Below are 21,531 nucleotides of genomic sequence, written 5' to 3' on the forward strand. Positions count from 1 at the left end.
TTTATAAGTCCTCTTTTAACAAGTTTAAACGGAAGAATACTGTAGAAAATTTAATTGAATATAAAAAACAAAGAGCCCGAGCGAGATATATTATGAAGAAGAGTAGACAGGAGTCATGGATTAAATTCGTATCTACAATAACATCCTCAACTCCACCATCCTTAGTTTGGCAAAATATTCGGAAGATGTCTGGAATAAAACAATCCCCAAGAATTCCATTTTTAGTTAAAAATAACACCCTGATCACAAATTCAAGTGAAATAGCGGAATCATTAGCTTCACAATACGAATATAACTCTAATGATTCAAACTATGATGCAAAGTTCATAAAGAATATAAAAAATATCGAAGAAGAAATTTTGGAAGATTTTAGTGAAGAACAATCAAATCCTATTAACTGCGCGTTCAGCCAAATAGAACTTTATGAAGCTTTGAAATCACAAAAACATACTGCCCGTGGTCCAGATCAAATACCAGTAGTATTCCTACAAAAACTTTTAGATAGCACCAAAAACTACCTATTAAAACTGTATAACTACATTTGGACTAATAAAGTCTTTCCTTCAAGCTGGCGCGAAGCTGTGATAATCCCACTTTTGAAACTTGACAAAATAAGAACAAAACCAGAGTCTTACCGGCCAATATCCTTAACGAACGTCCTATGCAAGATTATGGAGAAAATGGTTAATCGTAGACTACTCTGGGTACTAGAACAAAATAATTTATTGGCACCAGAACAAAGCGGATTTCGCCAAAATAGGTGCACAGCTGATAACCTGATAGACCTAGAATCCGAAATAAGTGAAGGTTTTGCCAATAAACAAGAATGTATAGCCCTATTTATGGATATCACCAAGGCATATGCCATGGTTTGGAAACACAATATAACCTCAAAACTACAAAAGTGGGGTCTAGGAGGGAACATTCTACACTTCATAAAAAATTTCCTGACAGACAGATACTTCCAAGTGAGAGTAGACAGAAGCCTATCAGCTAAAAAACTACAGAAGAATGGGATCCCACAAGGGTCTACAATAAGTACCACTCTATTCCTGATTGCTATCACCGATATTCTTGACAAATGCTCTCCGCTAGTCAAAGGAAGATTATACGCCGATGATTTAGTACTATTTGCAAAAGGGAAAAATATAACCACGATCCAAATGCATCTACAAACCGTACTCGATAACCTAAGCAACTGGTCTAACACCAACGGATTGAAATTCTCGGAAACTAAAACAAAATGTATTCTCTTCTCCAGAAAGTACATACAAGAAAAACCTATATTAATCTTGAATGGTCAAAATTTAGAGTTCGTAGAATATATAAAATTTTTGGGCATAACTTTTGATAAAAAACTCACCTGGAAACAACATATTGACTACCTTAAGAAAGTCTGTCAAAATGGTCTGAATCTACTGAAAACAATTGCCAGCCATAAATGGGGCGCGGATTCCACCTGTCTGATAAATCTATATAAGGCTCTTATAAGATCAAGGATCGACTATGACTCCATAGTTTATGCATCATGCGAGAAAACACACCTCAAGCAACTTGACGTATTAGAAAACACTGCACTAAGAATCGCCACCGGCGCATTTCGAACAACACCGATAGAGAGTCTCCACTGTCTAACTGGAGAACCACCCCTTCGACTGCGAAGAATTCAACTTAGCATAACCTACGCAACATCAGTATTATCAAATAGAAATAACCCAGTTAATTACAACATCAAAACAGACCGCTTTAAAAATTTATTCGGAAACAAACAAACAACGATTCCCTTCTACGAAAGAATTCGCCAATACACAAACATCTTGACAATTGAACTACCAGTTTTCTTTCCAATCAATATAAAAACTCCTCCCCCTTGGATAATCCCTATTCCTACCATCAATGTTAATTTGAGTTACTACAAAAAAGAGGAAACAAACCACCCCCTGATAGTTCAATCATTTCACACCCTCGTTGAAGAAAACCTCAAAGAATACCATCTTATGTATACTGACGCATCCAAAACACCTAATGGCATAGGAGCAGCAGTTATACTAGCAAACGAAAATTTTGCATTTAAGCTATCTCCTCACAATAGCGTCCACACTGGCGAACTTTATGCCATATTTCAGGCATTAACAATCGCCAGTAGATATGAATATAAAAAAATTGCAATAATTACTGATTCTATGAGCTCCATCAACACCATTAAACAACTCTTTCCCAAACACCCACTAGGTTCCCTCATTAAAACCCAACTATACCTCCTCCACCAATCCAAAGCGTGCGTCCAAATTATCTGGGTCCCATCGCACACCAATATCCCAGGAAACGAAAAAGCGGATCAATACGCCAGAGAAGCAGCAGATAACAACAAAGCAACAATTGTGCGCGAAGTGATGGTCAGTGATTTCAAAGCGGTAATAAAAGCGAAAGCTCAGTGTAAGTGGCAAAGTGAGTGGAACAGGTCGCAGTCAATATTGAAAACCATCAAACCATACGTTAAACCATGGAAAGGTAGCCCAAAAAGTCGCGCAGGTCAAATAAAAATCGATCGCTTAAGGCTGGGTCACACTAAAGCAACACACTCCCATCTATTTAATAGAGAAAACCCACCGATATGTGAAACTTGTAACGAGAACCTTAATGTTGAACATTTATTGTTAAACTGTCGAAAGTACAGAAATGAAAGAATACTTAACAATTTTCCAGACAATATAACCACCTTACTCAATGAAAATTGTAATAATGCAAACATAATTAAGTATTTGAAAGACACCAAATTATATCACAAACTATAATTGACATGTCGCTAATAACCTTTGTAGTTGATGCGACAATAAATTTATAAAAAAAAAAAAATATATTATTGCTAATGTATTAGTCACGTGATGGAATACCTCTACCGTTTCTACTGTACATATGATGAAACAAGTGATAGTATAACATTTTTTGGTTATGGTTTGGTTTGGTTGCTAATGATACAAAATATAAAATGGAACAATAGAACTCAAGCAAAACAAAACAATTATAAATAGTGAACAATTTGGGTGCATCGAGAAATCAAAGATTTATTGTCAAAATTTACTATAAATTAATACTTTAAGGCCTCCCGTTCACTGGAAGCAGAATGCTGCGAAAAGTTGTAAATTCGTTTAAATTCTTACTAAAACGCGCCAACGATCCGAACACGTCAGTCGGTTGGAAAGAGCGTCCAGGCTCGTATTATTCGTCCATTTTTATCTGAACAGGCATTTAATTGAGTGCTATATATCAATATTGTAAGGAAATGCATCATTTCTGATTCCTTAGTTCAAAAAAATGTGTCCTCAAATGCTAATTCTGGGTAAGTAGCTGAATTCTCAATACCAGTTAAGGTAAAGTTGCCAATTTCGCACCGGGTCCTAAATCGCACCACTGTTGATTTGAAGAAAACTGTTAAGCATATTGGCCATCTAACGACTGTTTTGAAAAATAGTAGCTTCAAGTTCTGTAGCAAGCGTCATTGAATTTGCGCGAACGGTATGCATGGTAAATCGATACAAAATTTCGATCGAAATATTTTTCCAAGAGTCGTAAGGCTCTAGCTACGAGATAAGTAATAATAAGTAAACTAATAGTTAAATCGGAAGATGTCACACGTTTCCAACACCGCACCTCTAGTGAGTTGTCAAATATCCACAGTGATTTATTATTTTGTGTTTAGATTTAAACAATGGAAAAGAGGCAATATGGCAAAGGAGCTTCCAAGACATGTAAAATGCCATAAAAGAGTACAAAAAGGAAAGGATTGGACTGAATAAATACAGATTCCCAAGAAAACATTTTCAAGGTATATAAGAGTTCAGGTAAAAAGGGAAATAGTGTCTAAAAGGTCGGATTCATTAAATGGAATCTTCATCCGCTAAAATTGAAGAGAAACTAGTTTTCCACATCCTGAAAAGTGAAGAGCTGCTGTTCGGAATGACGATGAACGATATAGGAAATTTGCATACGATATTGTAGATAGCAATCAAACTTTAAAAATTCAATCAACAAAAAAGAAAAAAGAGCAGGAAAGAAATAAAACGTATCTTAAGCTAAGTTTACGCCAAATAGAAGTATTTCAATGATTCGTTCCAAGGGATTTATCAAAATCAAAGTTTATTTGACTTACTCGAAAAAATTGTTGATTAAAATAAAAGATGCCTTATCCATCTACAATGTCGATGAATCCAGTTTCTCCACTGCGCAGAAAAAAAATGTTCAAATGTCGTTGCTCAAAAAGTAAAAAATAAAATAGGATGGAGAACGAGTAGTCTACATGACGCTGGTTGCTTATGGCAACTTCGTACCCCCAATTATTATTTTCAAACGAAAGAGGATGCACCCTGCACTTGCCAACGATGCTCCACCTGGAAGTTTAATCGAAGTATCGGATTCGGGATACATCAACTCCGAGCTTTTTGTCAAGTGGTTGAAACACTTTATATCTTACGTGAAACAAAGTAAACATCCGACAGTTTTATAAGTGTATTTGAAGGTAACACGACCCAGTTAAAAAAACTTGGAGGCATCAATTTATCACGTAAAGGCTACTAATACTGCAACTATCTGGCCATAGATTGTAACCTCTGGATGTCGCCATCTTTAGACCATTAGAAACATATTATGATGAAGCAATTATGAGATGGATGCGCTGTAATTTGGGATGATCGGTTACACAGTTTGCTTATCAGAAAGTTGCACGTAAGTAACGCCACAAGTGGTTTTCGAGCTACCGGGATTTGGTATTTTCTGAAGCTGACTGTATAGTAAGTGACAATTTAAATCTTTCAAAGTCTCCCCTCGAAGTTGAAGAAGATGCAGAAAACATCAGATCAAATTTGAGTAACGGTGATAGAGACATTAATAAAATCAAAACTGCAATTCCTAATGCAAATACTGATAAAATAGTCGTAACCATCAGCACTGTTTTTGAAGTCGAAACAAGTATATCTTTAAATGATGCAGCTGTGTCTAGTACTGCTTTGAATAGCAATTGTTCCATACTGCAAGTTCCCATTGATTAAATCAGTCCAATACCTAAAGGCAACAAGAAAACAACGAAAGAGTAAAGGAGCTCAGAAAGCAAAGACCTTGACTTTCAGCCGTATAAATAAGAATCGGAAGAATCTAAACAAAAGCAAGTACAAAAGGAAATGAGTAAGAATGTAAAGACTACAATAAGGAATGTGTTTTCAACAGTTAAATATGCAAAACACACAATAGTTGGGATGTTAGAGGATTCAGAACCCAGTTGAGCGAAGAAAATTGCAACAGAAACTAAAAATGTAGACATTTCATGTGATAAGTAAGAATGGTTTTGTTTTCTTTGTAACGAAGCGAATATTGAAAATATATTACGATGTCTAGTATGCAATCGATGGGCACATGAAATGTGTGAAGGATAAAAGGATGATACATTCAGACAAAATATTGCTTGTGATTTTTGTACTTTTCAATTCATTTTGATGTTTTGTTGCCTCAAACTACAGTAGAAACTCGATTCGGATTATACGGATTCGCGATTATCCGGACTATAAACTGCGAACAATTAAATAATTGAGTGAGATTGAGCCAAGTTACAAAATGTTTAACATATGTACTAAAAGTCGAATTTATGCAAGCACGAACTAGTCAGAACTGGCATTACCCCATCCGCCCACGACAAAGCGTAAGAGAGTGCTGTTATAGCTTAAAGACAAAATAAATATTATTGATTCATTAAAAACAAGAGAAACCGGTCGTAAGAAGGCTGATGAGTATGGAGTAGGTATTTCCACGATATTTGGAAGATTGCCAATTCAAGTTTGTTGTACACCTGCAAATTAGATAGTGAAGACGGGAGTAAAAAATCGGAAAATGATGAAGAAACTGAAAAACGAACTTTTAGAAAACGCTTTGTACTGTTGATTTTTACAAAAACGATCAACTGGACAGCCAATATACCTTTACTCTGCGAAAAAGCTTTACAGTTAAATAATTAGGTGGTGATGAATCCTTTATCAGAAGTAACGGATGGTTATACAGATTTAGATCTCGTCATGGAATTCGTAATTGGAAATACAAGGTGAAAAAATGTCAGCTAATGTAGACGCAGCAAACTCTTTTAAAGATGATTTTAAGAAGAAATTTGATGAAAATAACTTTGACTTGGATTTTGTTTATAATGCTGATGAAACTGGAAATCATTACCTACAAAATCGTTAGTTTCTAGGCGAGATAATTCTGCTCCAGGTTATAAAACTAGCAAAGAGCGAGTAACTATTTCAGTCTGCGCTAACGCTACCGGGACCCATAAAATACCTTTGCTCCTCATCGGAAAATCAACAAAACCCAGATGTTTTAAAAATTTCAAAGTGCCCTTAATTTTTAAAAATCAAAAAAGTGCACGGATGAACTCTAAAATATTTATTGACTGGTACGACAACACTTTTATCCCTGAAGTAAAAAAAACCAAAACAAAATTGGCAAGCAAGGTTATATACTACTATTACTGGATAATGCGCAAACCCATCCTTCGGTTGAATTGTTGGAGAGAGAGAAAATGGAATGTTTAAATTAAAATTTTTGCCTTCTAATGTGACATCCTTGCTACAACCAATGGATCAAAAGAATTATTGAAACGACTTTATAGAAAACAACTTTTACATAGATTGTGATCTGTTGATGAAGATGATGTAGAAGTCGTTTTATCATGAATTTAATGGAGTGTTGTTACATGGTCGTAGATGCGTGGGATCGAAAGGAAAACTTTGAACAAGGCTTAGAGCAGAGTACTTAATCGGAAGAATGAAAATTCAATAACCAATACGGATGATTTCATTTTGGAGGATATGAATGAGCTAATGTTGAAGATACAAATATGCCAGGATTGTGATGATGATGATATCAAAGAGTGGGTCACTTGTCAAGGCTTTCAGATTATGTCGGATGACGAAATCGTAGAAAACATATTGCAGATAATTGAACAGCAGGAAATGAAAAAAGATGAAGCAGAAGAAGATCTAGATGTGGAAAATGATGTAGGATCATCTTATGATGAAGCACTTCAGGCTCTGGAAACAGATCTCAAATGGTTTGAAAAACAAACAGAGGGTGATACTGTGATATTATTAAATTATTATTATTGGTTAATAATATTATTATTTATTAACAAATATTACTATTATTGAACTTATTTGATTCCTCAAAACCCGCTTTTCTTTATACATTCGATTATCCGGACTTTGGATTATCCGAAACCATAACGACAACATTTAGTCCGGTTAATCGAATTTACACTATATTTATACCTCCCTATTTAAAAGTATAAGTTTTATTTTCAAATTTTGATATTTTATGAATTTATTTGTGTTAACTTTCCGTAGTTTATGAACAAACTCCTTTCTGATTTAAAATATGTTTCGTTCTAACATAGGGTGCAATTTAGGAAGCTATTTACAAATTTGGGGTGGCCAAACTTGAGGAATAATAATAACTCAACAAAAAATTGCGATTATTTCAAAAAATAATTCGAACATTTTCTGAATTATGCAATAAAATGCTAAGGAGGAGCAGCAAAGTGGTTAAAAATAAAAATAATTAGTTATAAATTTGTTACAAACAATTGAAAACATTCCTCAGAAATATTCGTGTTTGAATTTTTTGTTTAGAAAACTAATTTTCCATCGAGTTATAATTTTTAAAGCTGTATTATCATCATCCCTTAAGCTCTAGCTACCCTCTAGCTCTTTCATTGTTTGTCAAAATCCCGAAAAAAAAACCTTTTTTATTAATTTTTGTTGCCCTTACCTGGGGATAGTTCCAAAAAATTCCTGATAAATGACAAAATATTTATTTAAGGACCCATTTTTTTGGACTACCAAAATAAGAGTGGTTGTTACCGCCACAGATGAGAACTTCTTTTAGTGTTAATGAGTTTAACTCCCATCTAATATATCGATGAGTTAAGGATTATATTTCCAGTAGGAAAAAAATGACGAGAGGCATTCGGACGATTTTCGAAGCCTGAATTCATTGCCTCGCGGTTTTTCTCTCCCAGTGATCGAGAGGCTACATAAATAACAATAAAATTACTTAAATTGTACTTGGAAGACATTAAAAAATACATTCCGCATAAAAAAATTCATAATATTAGGTAAAACTTTGAGAACAAACAAATAATAAAACACAAAACTATTTTAAACCATTATTTTTATATGGTTCTGGATATTACGTGTGTCGAAAATTATTATCAACCATACACCGGTCTAAAAATGAACCTTCGTCTGAACCACATAATGTCATGAATCAAAATATCTGGTTCGCACGTCTATTTCCAAACTATCTACCATTGTTAACAGCTATTAGTTTAGATTTTTATCGGTACAATATAACATAAATTATACTTTAATATATGTTACGGTGAAACACGGAAATCTGGAAAATATCGTCTTTCACCCGTAATTATTAACATTCATACAGTCGGTAAATGTCGACATTCTCCATGCACTAATGGTGATTGTTGAACATATCTAAGATCTATATTGTCTTCTCTGTAATTCAGTCACGATATAGTCCAGTGAACAACTGTAAAAATATGGTATCACCTTAGAATTCCATCAAGACGAATAGATTTGCTTGAAATTAAGTTTTATTTACCCTTCACTTCAAAATCCACCCTACGCCAATATGTGCAAATTAGTGTGAGAGGTAAAAACTACCCCTAATTGTCCAAATTCAATAAAATGAAAGCATGTAGAAAGTTAAAAAAATATTTGTATGATTAAAATAAAGATCGCATAATGTTTTAGGATACTATTTATGTTTTTCAACCCTTAATCAATGTATTTCAACCCCTATTATATACATTTATATGTATAAAGTGTCTTTTCTTCAAAGATGTTGTCAGTGCCATACCGGTTTTTTTACCATTTTATAGGAAAATTTTATAATCTATTAGGCTAAAAAAGTTTGGAACATATTGAGCCCCTCATTTTTGAAAAGGATGTTAATTCTGAAAAAAATCAAAAAAATATTTTAAAAAAAAACCTAATTTTTTGTTTTCTAGCAGTTTCAACATATTTTTCAAGTTATGTTTAATAAGATACTGTTACGACTTCTAAATTTTATATGGAAGCTAAACCTGGCAACGCTGCGACCACGAGGTCCCAGAAGAGAGACAGCAAAACCCAGGGCATTCAAGATACACACCACAAGAGTTGCAGACGTAAAATTTATAAAAATCTGTTTAATGTATAATAATTCAATATCAATATATGAGATGCAAGGATAATATATGTAATCAAAGTTGTGCGTTTACGAAATACAATAGTGTATCATTATTATTATAATAAAAGAAGAAAAGAACAAACACCGACACCTAAACAGATACACTTTTCTTAAAAATGCTTTCTCCATTGATTTATTTGTGTACTCAGTAATTCAGTCGCGATATAGTCCAGTGAACAGCGGTAAAAATATGGTATCACCTCAGAATTCCATCAAGACGCATGGATTTGCGTAAAATATTATAATTATATTCTCTTTACCCTTCACCACAAAAACCACCCTATTCCAATATGTGCAAATTATTATAAGGGGTAAAAACTACCCTTTATTGTCCAAATTCAATAAAATATGATTAAAATAAAGATCACATGATGTTTTGGATACTATTTATGTTTTTCAAACCATAATCAATGTATATCAACCCATATTATATCCATGTATATGTAGAAAGTCTCCTTTCTCCTAAGCAGATGTTGCCAGTGCTATACCGGTTTTTTTCACCATTTCATAAGAAAATTTTTTGACTGTTAATTCGGAGAAAAATAAAAAAACAAAATTATTAAAAAAAATGTTTTGTTCTCTAGCAGTTTTAAAGTATCTTCCTCCATTGTAACCATAATTTTTTTTAGAATTAAGCTTTCTAAGCAATTCAAACTTCTTGATCCTATTATTTGTATTTAATTAAAGTAATTCACAAATTTATAACATTTTATTTCAATTAGGGTGGCAATATCAAGGGTAGAGATGACGTTTTTTCCATGAGATTATATCTTATTTTCGTTATAAATACCTTATTTGATGTATTACAAAGTCTCATTGGAATGGTTTTTTAAAGTTGTTTACATTTTTTTATAAAATTGAGCGTTTTCCAGTTATTCAATTTTTCAAAATCTTCGATTCATTAAGTTCCTCATTTAATAAATCATAACTCGTTTTGTATCAGGTCTATAACCAAAAACTTGCAGTCTTTCGATAAAATTTGAAGTTTTTGAGTTATTTGTGAAAAATCGAGTAAAAATATGCTTTTTTGTAACAAAAAATCAAAATTTCAATCACGAATACCACCCCCTAGTTGGGGTGGTATTCATCCCTAGAGTGAAAACACTTATCGGAATAGGGTAAACTTTGCTTTTTAAGGTACTAGCTACTGCTGAAATTTCAAGCAAATCGATGCATCTTGATGGGAATCTGAGGTATAAACTTTTGTTCACTGGTCTAATACACTGTTCTATCTGAAAGAAATGACTAAGAACTTAAAACACACAATACATTCAAAATTAGAATGGAAGAAAAACATAAAATTATACAGTAGGTTCTATATGAGAAAATAAAACAATAGTTATAAAAAACTTCCTAAATTATGTGATTAAAATGTTGTTTATTGCAACAACTTAAAATATTTTGACACTTTGAATTGCACAAGAAACTCTAGCTTCTACAACTGCATTTTTATAGAAATTAACTCGTATTTTTCACTCAAAACTTGATGTGAAGACTTGGTAGATTGCAAGCCTTCTTCAATATTTTTCTTTGGAATATGATTTTCGCTATGACCACTGATAAAATTTCTTCACAAGTTTCTTGAAGCTGTTTTTCGGTTTTAAAGTATTGGCAATTTCTTTAAGTTGTTCTTCGATATTTGCAATTTGTTCGCTAGGCAAAAAGACGATGCTATGTCTCTTTTCGCTTCAATGCCAAACATGGCTTCATGAGGACTTGGCGTAATCATCCGTGGGTATGTAGTGTTCTTGGCAAATTGAATTAAGAGTAAACCTTCTGACCATTTATTTGCATCGTTATCGTTCATCCATGCAGTTAGCATATTTTAAATATCCTGGTTGGCCCTTTCAACTGAGCCTTGTGTTTGACTGTGACGAGGATTTCTATGAACTATCTTAACATCTTTCCACATTGCGCATATGTCGGATTTGACTGGATTATTACTAAATTCTCTACCATTATCTGACGCTGGAGCACCAAATGTTAAAATTATTGTAAGACGCGATACGCTACTTCTTCCGCCTCTTAGTTTTCAAAAGTCGTAGCTGAACAAACTCAGTTAAATGATTTAGATACACAATTGTGAACTTATATTCGACATCTTTGTTTGACTGCAGATCCATAAGATCAACTTGACATCTCAAGTTCAACTCAGAAATGATGGTTGGTTTCACAACAATATCTTTCTTGGTGTACTGTGTTTCATTTGACATTGTTTACATAAATTTAAATACAATACAACTTTATATGTATTTATTTTGCAACTATTTATATTTTTTATTATGAAACTGTCGTCGCCGGAAAGTTTACACGCGACTCTTGTAATCGGCTTGCTGAACAATTATCGATATATCGATATTTTTAATTCAATATATCGATATTTTTAACTGATATATATTAATCCGATGTATCGAAATGTCAATACAAAAGTTGCAGCATCGCAAATTGTATTGAAAACGATATATATTTTTTGTTATGAAACTGTCGTCGCCGGAAAGTTTACACGCGACTCTTGTAATCGGCTTGCTGAACAATTATCGATATATCGATATTTTTAATTCAATATATCGATATTTTTAACTGATATATATTAATCCGATGTATCGAAATGTCAATACAAAAGTTGCAGCATCGCAAATTGTATTGAAAACGATATATATTTTTTGTTATGAAACTGTCGTCGCCGGAAAGTTTACACGCGACTCTTGTAATCGGCTTGCTGAACAATTATCGATATATCGATATTTTTAATTCAATATATCGATATTTTTAACTGATATATATTAATCCGATGTATCGAAATGTCAATACAAAAGTTGCAGCATCGCAAATTGTATTGAAAACGATATATATTTTTTGTTATGAAACTGTCGTCGCCGGAAAGTTTACACGCGACTCTTGTAATCGGCTTGCTGAACAATTATCGATATATCGATATTTTTAATTTAATATATCGATATTTTTAACTGATATATATTAATCCGATGTATCGAAATGTCAATACAAAAGTTGCAGCATCGCAAATTGTATTGAAAACGATATATATTTTTGTTATGAAACTGTCGTCGCCGGAAAGTTTACACGCGACTCTTGTAATCGGCTTGCTGAACAATTATCGATATATCGATATTTTTAATTCAATATATCGATATTTTTAACCAATATATATTAATCCGATGTATCGAAATGTCAATACAAAAGTTGCAGCATCGCAAATTGTATTGAAAACGATATATATTTTTTGTTATGAAACTGTCGTCGCCGGAAAGTTTACACGCGACTCTTGTAATCGGCTTGCTGAACAATTATCGATATATCGATATTTTTAATTTAATATATCGATATTTTTAACCGATATATATTAATCCGATGTATCGAAATGTCAATACAAAAGTTCCAGTATCGCAAATTGTATTGAAAACGATATATATTTTTTGTTATGAAACTGTCGTCGCCGGAAAGTTTACACGCGACTCTTGTAATCGGCTTGCTGAACAATTATCGATATATCGATATTTTTAATTTAATATATCGATATTTTTAACCGATATATATTAATCCGATGTATCGAAATGTCAATACAAAAGTTCCAGTATCGCAAATTGTATTGAAAACGATATATATTTTTTGTTATGAAACTGTCGTCGCCGGAAAGTTTACACGCGACTCTTGTAATCGGCTTGCTGAACAATTATCGATATATCGATATTTTTAATTCAATATATCGATATTTTTAACCGATATATATTAATCCGATGTATCGAAATGTCAATACAAAAGTTCCAGTATCGCAAATTGTATTGAAAACGATATATATTTTTTGTTATGAAACTGTCGTCGCCGGAAAGTTTACACGCGACTCTTGTAATCGGCTTGCTGAACAATTATCGATATATCGATATTTTTAATTCAATATATCGATATTTTTAACTGATATATATTAATCCGATGTATCGAAATGTCAATACAAAAGTTCCAGTATCGCAAATTGTATTGAAAACGATATATATTTTTTGTTATGAAACTGTCGTCGCCGGAAAGTTTACACGCGACTCTTGTAATCGGCTTGCTGAACAATTATCGATATATCGATATTTTTAATTTAATATATCGATATTTTTAACTGATATATATTAATCCGATGTATCGAAATGTCAATACAAAAGTTCCAGTATCGCAAATTATATTGAAAACAATATATATTTTTTATTATGAAACTGTCGTCGCTGCAAAGTTTGCAGTAGGCTTGCTGTAAAAGTATAAACATATCGATGTATCGATATTTTCAATTGTGTATTCGTCCGTCATTTTTCGAGTAATCTCGGTACTTTAATAACATAAATTTCGTGACTTTATTCTAATTCGGAATTTGTGTTTCACAACGTGAATCATGTCGTCCAGCAGTAGTACTACATTCGCATACTTTAAAAATGCTGATGTTTAGTCAATATTGGATTCAGATCTTAAAACTAGAAAATCCGCATTGGAGCAACATCGAAGACTATCATTCGGAACTTTTTTATCTATCTCTTTAACTTCAGCTAGTTTATCTAACATTTCTTATGACGCCGAAATTGAGCATGCAGCATATTTATCTACTTCTACAACCAGCCATGAAAATTATAATGAAAGTATAACTGAACTAAATAGGTGCTAAGTCAGTTTCAGTAATGAGTGATGTGAAGTTTCCAAAAAGTATCGATATATCGATATTTTCCTCTTGAGATATCGATATTTATAATGTTATTTCAATAAATATCGATACATCGATATTTTTTTTCATATCCGACATCCCTATACTGCAGCGGTATGAAGAGGAAGGAAAAAAATTTATTGCACCGAACATTTACTACAAGCAAGATTTGGGTGCACCACTATATTCTGTTAGGTTAGATTGTCAGCGGAAAAGATGCTGTGTACCGTGTTTTAGGGCGAGAGGAGTAATTGCTGTTGATTTTCTCACTGGACAACGAACTGTGGACGCGAAAAAACAAAGTAAAACCTGTCTCCAGATCAAAACGACGCAATATTCCAATCAGTAGTGCGATATTGCTGCAAGACAACGCCAGACAGTTCGACTGATAATGGAAACGTTGAACGAATCGGGTTGTGAAACACTGGATCCACCTCGTTATAGCCCCGATTTGTCTCCATGCGACTATTATTTATTTTGTCCATTGAAAGAGGCACTTGGCGGACTGCGATACGAAAGTAATGCGGAGGTAGAATCTTTCTGCGCGAATGGCATCAGAAGAAATGGCAAAAGTGTGTAAAGTGTAACTGAGACTATCTAGAAAAACCGTAAAAATTTCAGCTCTGCAAATGAACGATTCCTCATTGTCTGTAATCTAAGTGTGTAGCTCTTAGTTTTAGTACTTTTCTTGAAAAAAATAAAAACTTGTCTTCCCGTTTACCTGCAATTAATGCATTTAATTTTTCAAAAAAAGATCACGATTCACTGCAATATCTATTCTGTAAAAATTAGGGTGTCGGAAACAAAAATTAGAAAACGTTGCTCTCGCCAACATTGGATAAGACTGACAAAATTGACAACTGCAAGCAGAACAAAGGATTTGACGGGAAACACACTTTTTGTTGGCTTTTCAATTTTCAACCTCCACCAGAGCATATCTGTGATTGTCGACGTACACCGGTGAGTGTCCCAATATACAAGAGCGTAATGAAATATTCGACGTAGTTATTGTTTGTTGACATTCAATAGTGAAAGTGGACATTTTCCAATTTTGGTCTTTCACGGTAACCTGTATAAAAAATAAAATTATCGACACACGTTTATGCTCCTTTAGGGCTCAATTTAAGTTTACAATTATAACAATTCTTATATGGTTTTAAAATAAATGGCAGTGTTGGTTTTTTAAACCTAAATAAAAAACATTGTTCATTCTGAAAGTTACAAGCACACCCGATACACAAAATTGCTACTGGTTATATTTTTCGATTACAAATATTTCTTCTAAAAGTTTGTCATATAAAAATAAAAATTTTCTCATAATGAAGTATAATATAGATAATACAGTCCAGGCTACCAAGGTAAATATGAGGTATTACCTCCGATTTCCATGAACCTGCATCGATTTGCATGAAAATTTGGAATTGAGCTTGACTTACCCTTACCTTCAAATTCTACCTTATGCCGATATGTGCTTATTACTCTTAGGGGTAAAAACTACCCCTTATTATTAATCAACGAAATTATAATTATGAGCATTTAATGAGTAGAAAAATACTTTTTGGGTTTGAATAAAAGTTTTTTTCAATGCTTTAATATAGTATTCATAATTTTTCAACCTTGCTGTAAATATAAAATTTAAAAAATATTATTTAATTACTTTGTGATAGCTCACTTATATTAATTGACTCTTTTTGTTTGTGTTCAAGCCAAATATTTTGTATCCCACATATTCAACCCTTATAAATCTTCCCTTTTTTCGAAAAAAAATTGAAAATAAAATATTTATAGACGTATTTATTCTTTTTGATGATTTATTTATTTTAAATGGATACCTTTTTATCTGATTTGACTTGAATATTTTGTATTTATAATTTTCATCCTCTATAAACCATCCCCTATTTCGTAAAAAAATTGAAAACAATATTTACATACATGTACATTTTTTGATTTATGTGTTTCAAATTGATATTTTATTATTACTTTTAACTTGAATATTATGTATTTAAAATTTTTAACCCCTATAAATCATTCCTCATGACAAAAAAATATAAAAATTATTTACAAGAGTTATACAATATTATTTTATATATCACTTAAATTATCTGTTATGTGGAAAAATTTTTAATTACACTGGAAATTTGTTAAATTAAAAAAGAAAATTAGATAATTAATTTTATATTATTATTTTCTTTTATATAACAGGGAAGAATATCATAAACATTTTTAATATACTTTTTTGAAAAATTTTTAATGTTGTCCCTCTTCGTAATTATTGGCACACAATTCTGGCCATATCTCGGTTATTCGCACAAAACGTAGATTTATAGGTAATTTTATAACTTATAAGTTTATAGACATTTTAATTTTTTTAGCCCTTTATTTTTTAAACGTTTAAAGGGTTCGAAAATGGTTTCAGTCATATGTTAGGGTACAATTTGTATAATCATATCTCAGTTATTTTTACAAGTTGAAAAAAATTTTATAAAACTAAAATATTTGTTAAAAAAATACTAACTTTTTGTTCTTTATCAATTTTTATGTTTTTCAGAAATTTTGAAAAAATTTCGAAATTATGCATTATAAATCGTTCAAACTTTATTAGAGTATTATATAAGAAATCATTATTATTACGTAAAATAAATCATCACTGGATTAAAGTTTTATTGCAATTTGGGTACTATTGCTAATAGTGACATTGAGGATTTTTTTCTATTAAAAAAAATCTTCTCAAGTCGTCTTCTCATTAAAGGTTGGCGACCACGTTTTTAAATGCGTCTCTGTCCCTCGCAACATGAAACAATTCTCCGACGCTGAGATTTGTCCATTCTCTCATATTAAAGAGCCAAGATTTCTTCTTCCTGTCGATGACTTTCTTTCTCTCTACTCTGCCCTGCCACTCACTCAAAAAAACTTGAAGCATTTGAGATGTGGCTCTACAGATGCATCCTGAAGATACCCTGGACTGACAGAATCAACAACGACGAAGTACTAAGACGCATTGGTCGCAAAAGAAAGCTGTTGACAATTATTAAGATAAAAAAAACATCTTACGGAGGATAATTATATTAATAATTATCAACAGCTTTCTTTTACGACCAATGCGGCTTAGTACTTCGTCGTTGGTGATTCTGCCTGTCCAGAGTATCTTCAGGATGAGTCTATAGAGCTACATCTCAAATGCTTCAAGTTTTTTGATCATTTGAGTTTCCAAGGTCCAATTTCCACTCTGTACATAAGTACTGACCACACATAACATTCCATGAATCCTATTCTGAGGTGGAGGTTTAGATTTCTGTTTGCAAACATTGAGGAGTACTTGACAAATGCCTTTCGAGCCATTTCAATTCTGATTGATCTTGATTTCTTCGTCTGTATCCATATGAGCGTTTATGACTGAACCAAGATACTTATATTTTTGCACCCATTCTATTTGTTTTCCATTAAGTGTGAGAATAGGGTTAATATAAATATTTTGGTGTATGAAGATCTTCTTCACTCTCAGCCATTATAGCAGTTTCCGCGGCGAATCTTATGTTGTTGATTGATGTTCATCCGATGTTTACCTTCTCAAATCTCTCATCCAGCACTTTCTGAAATACAAACTGAGAATATAGATTAAATAGTTGTGGAGAAAGAACGCAGCCTTGGCGAACTCCCTTTTGAATTTCGATTTCGTCTGTCTCCATGTCCTCAACACGCACTACTGCCGTTTGATTGCAATAAAATAGATATTTTTGATTAATCGTATATCGCTTCGGATCTAAGTTAATAGTTGTTAAAGTTTATCGTGTTGGACTTTATCAAAGGCCTTCTGGAAATCAATGAAACAGGCATATACATTTTTGTTGTATTCTCTGCACTTCTGTAGTAGTACTGTGATAGCGAATGATGCTTCTTAGCCTCTAATCCTTCTCTAAAGCCAAATTGCGTTTCATCTAGTTGTTCTTTACATTTTCGATATATTCTCTGCTGGATTATTTTGAAGAGTACTTTTAGTGTGTGGCTCATCAAACCGATATTCGTCACAGGGTTGTTCTTTCTAGGCAATGGAATGAATAATGATTTAAGCCAGTCTTTTGGAATTTCCCCTGTTTTGTAGATTTTTTTGAACAATTTTGTAAGATGGGTCAAGTTCCTATCTTCCAAAGCCTTCAAGCATTCAGTCCGGTTGCTTTTCTGGTTTTCGAGATTTTTATGGCATGCTCCACTTAAGAATACTAGCTCTTCCGTCTGTCAGCTTTCTCTTCGATTTTATTTCGGCCATAACTTATGCTAGAGACTTCTACTAACCCTCATTTTAAAGCTTTTTAAAAATACTTTGAAAAAGTTATATGCAATTACCTCGAAAAGTTGACCGTTTTTCCGTTACTCGCCGTTGAATTTTAAAAAGTTTTCGTTCGATAAAAATATTCAACCTTCAATAAATCATAGCTCGTTTTGTGTTTTGCCTAAAGCAAATTTTTAAAAAACCAATCTCCAATCTCTTTATTTTTTTATAAGCTTCATTTTTGTTTCTTGCACTTTTTCTGATAAAATCAGAAATCAAAAAATGCATGTGTTCAATCGCACATAACTAAAAAACTGTTGATTTTTCCAAAAAAATTTTTTGTCTAAAATTTGGTTCTCTACCAATTTCCGCAGTTATTTTCAACATTAAAATTTTCACCATCTAGTTGAGGTGGAACTCACCCCCAGGGCAAAAGAACACATCGGCTTTTTGAGCTATTCCTTACATGGTGTTAAAATTTCATTAAAATCGATGCAGGTCATGGAAATCGGAGGTGAAAACCTTGATAGCCTGGACTAATATGATATAATAATTGTTAAATACACTAACACCTCAAAAAGATATAAATTTAATTTTTTTATAATAAAACCATAACAGGATTTGATTTTTATTCAGTTTCAAAATTCGTAACTTTTATATTTAATAAACACAAAATGAGTGAATCGACAAAGATAATAAATATAAATGTTCTCCATATTTAATATTCTGAAAAATTTGTAGCTGGTAGAAGCAAGAGTTACATGGCCAATTTAAATGTATGAATATACAGAGGGGCCCTGTAAATTTCTAGAGCAGTACATCAAAACATAAAGCTACATTTTTCTAGAACTGAATAATCAGGGGAGATACAACAAATGAAAAGGTTTTTTTTTAATATCTTCCCCACAGTTTCGAAAATGAATTTCATATTAAGGGTTTCATTAAAAGACATTGGGATAATTCATTTTACATCACCACCCACCGCATCCCATATGAATACAATATACTTCACCTGAGCAAAAAAAATAACCTTGAATTCATAAAAATTAAAATACATATTTAAAAAAATTTTAGCCATCAATTAAACATGAATTATTTTTATTTTTGCCAAACAACAAACGACAGATGTTCGTCTGGTGCCACTAAATTTTTGATGGCATGGAATTCAGAAACCTCTGAATTATTTGGAACAAAGTAAAATGAATCAAAAATCCCCGATGATACTTTCTTGTTCATAAATGAGCAATAATAGTAATTATGTACAATTATATACAGTGGTGATTAAATTAGAAAAGAAATATATGTAATTTTCTGGAATGGTATCCAGAATGAATACCAAAAAGATATGTAGATAAAATCTGATCAGTTTCAAAACATTTGTCAAATAAAAAGTTACTTAAAAGTACCAAGACCTATTGTTAGATACTTGATAATATATAGTTAAAAAAAATATTCACAAATGGTGCTAGATACATAATACATATTTATCTGAGATAATCTGACCTAAGAAATGACTACGAACTATGAAAGAAGATGATTTAAGAAAATAAGAAACGAAACCACAAAGATAATATAAATAAAGAAAATCAAATAGCTAAATGATGGTATAGACAACTTGGAAAATGATAATAAAAATAATATAAAATTATATCAACATATAAAGAAACAAAATAGAAAACGAACTATAACAAATAATAATAATAATAAATGGAGTCAGTATTTCAAAAAATTATTAACGAAAGAACAGTGAATACGAAGAAGGTGATATAAGTGACAATATTAGAAAATGAAGAAAAAAAGACGGAAGTGGAATTTAATTGCATAATCAACAAAATGAAGCACAATAAAACAGGAGGATCAGACGAAATCGTGAACTAATAAAATATGGGGAAGGTAACCTAAGGTACAAAATATTCCAGATCATAGAAAGAGTATGGGGAACAATAACAATGTCGAGAGAGTGGTCTATTATACCAATAATGAAAGGAGGAAATCTCAACATATGTAGCAATTATGGAGGTATTAGATTGCTCAATACCATATACCAAATACTAACAACATTAATAAATGAAAGACTGGGTATATCAAAAAGGTTTTAGACAAGGAAAATAAACAGTAGATGCGATACATACTATAAAACAAGTGATTTAAAAAAAGCTGCGAACAACATTGATATGCAAATGCTTTTCATCGACTTCAAACAAGCATCCGACAGTCTGAAAAGAAGGACAATTATAAGACTTATGAACTATGGACTCAAGAATATATTAGAAAATGAGGATGTAGTAAATACAATTACAGCAAAAAGAATACAACAGTATAGATACAACAGAAGAATGGAAAAACGGCGAGGTACAAGGAAAATTACAGAATGCAGACCGGTCAAGAATAGATTGACCAAAAAGTAGATGGGAAGATCATATTGTGCAAGATATGCAAAATATAGGAGTACTTGACTGAAACAAACAATTCCCAATAGAATCTATAGCCTTGTATATATATATATATTTAATCTAACCTTAGATCATTTCTCGATAATGGTAAGTTTCAGTCGTAGTTATCTAACGATGAACAGCAATGGACAGGCAGACATTTAGAATCCAGACAGCTACTTAGATCGACCTTGAACACTGGATCGAAACGGAAATCACGAGAGGAATCACAATTTGTGGGTTTCAGCAAACATCCAGATGAACCATACTAGCCTAGGGTATGGGTGAAGTGAGCCCTCCGGTAAAAATAAAAAAAAACCAGGCCATTTAGCTTAAACGGACTGGGACATCCGGTAAAAGTGAAACAAACCTTCTGGTAAGAGTAAAACAAACCGCCCGGCTTTACTTTAAACAATAAATGACGAAATCGTTTATTTCGAAACACTAAATGAGGGCATATCCCCAAACATGAAGATATGAAAAGACCATGAAGAACAACTGATCCTTCGGCGTCTCGTTAATCTCTTCCACATTGGAATTTGTACACCCTCTCGGAACTGTTTCCGATATATTTTAACAAATATGTATATCCTTCAGAATAATATAGTTTTGATGGAAAACCTTGGTCGCCGAACGAACAGGTGACGGTAAAAATAAATATACAATGGGTGGAAATTGATAGTTAATTTTATTTCAGGTTATGATGGACCTTTTCAAAGTTGTAATAAAAACTTGACTAGTTAATAAGGAATTCGGAAAAATATCCATCGAACGAATAAAGTTAAATAAGTCCTGTGGAATATTATTTAGATTTCACATGTGAAAATGTAACTGAACATGAATAAAAAAAG

The sequence above is a fragment of the Diorhabda carinulata genome, chromosome 8 (genome assembly GCF_026250575.1).
Source record: "Diorhabda carinulata isolate Delta chromosome 8, icDioCari1.1, whole genome shotgun sequence".
In the NCBI taxonomy this organism is placed as follows: Eukaryota; Metazoa; Arthropoda; class Insecta; order Coleoptera; family Chrysomelidae; genus Diorhabda; species Diorhabda carinulata.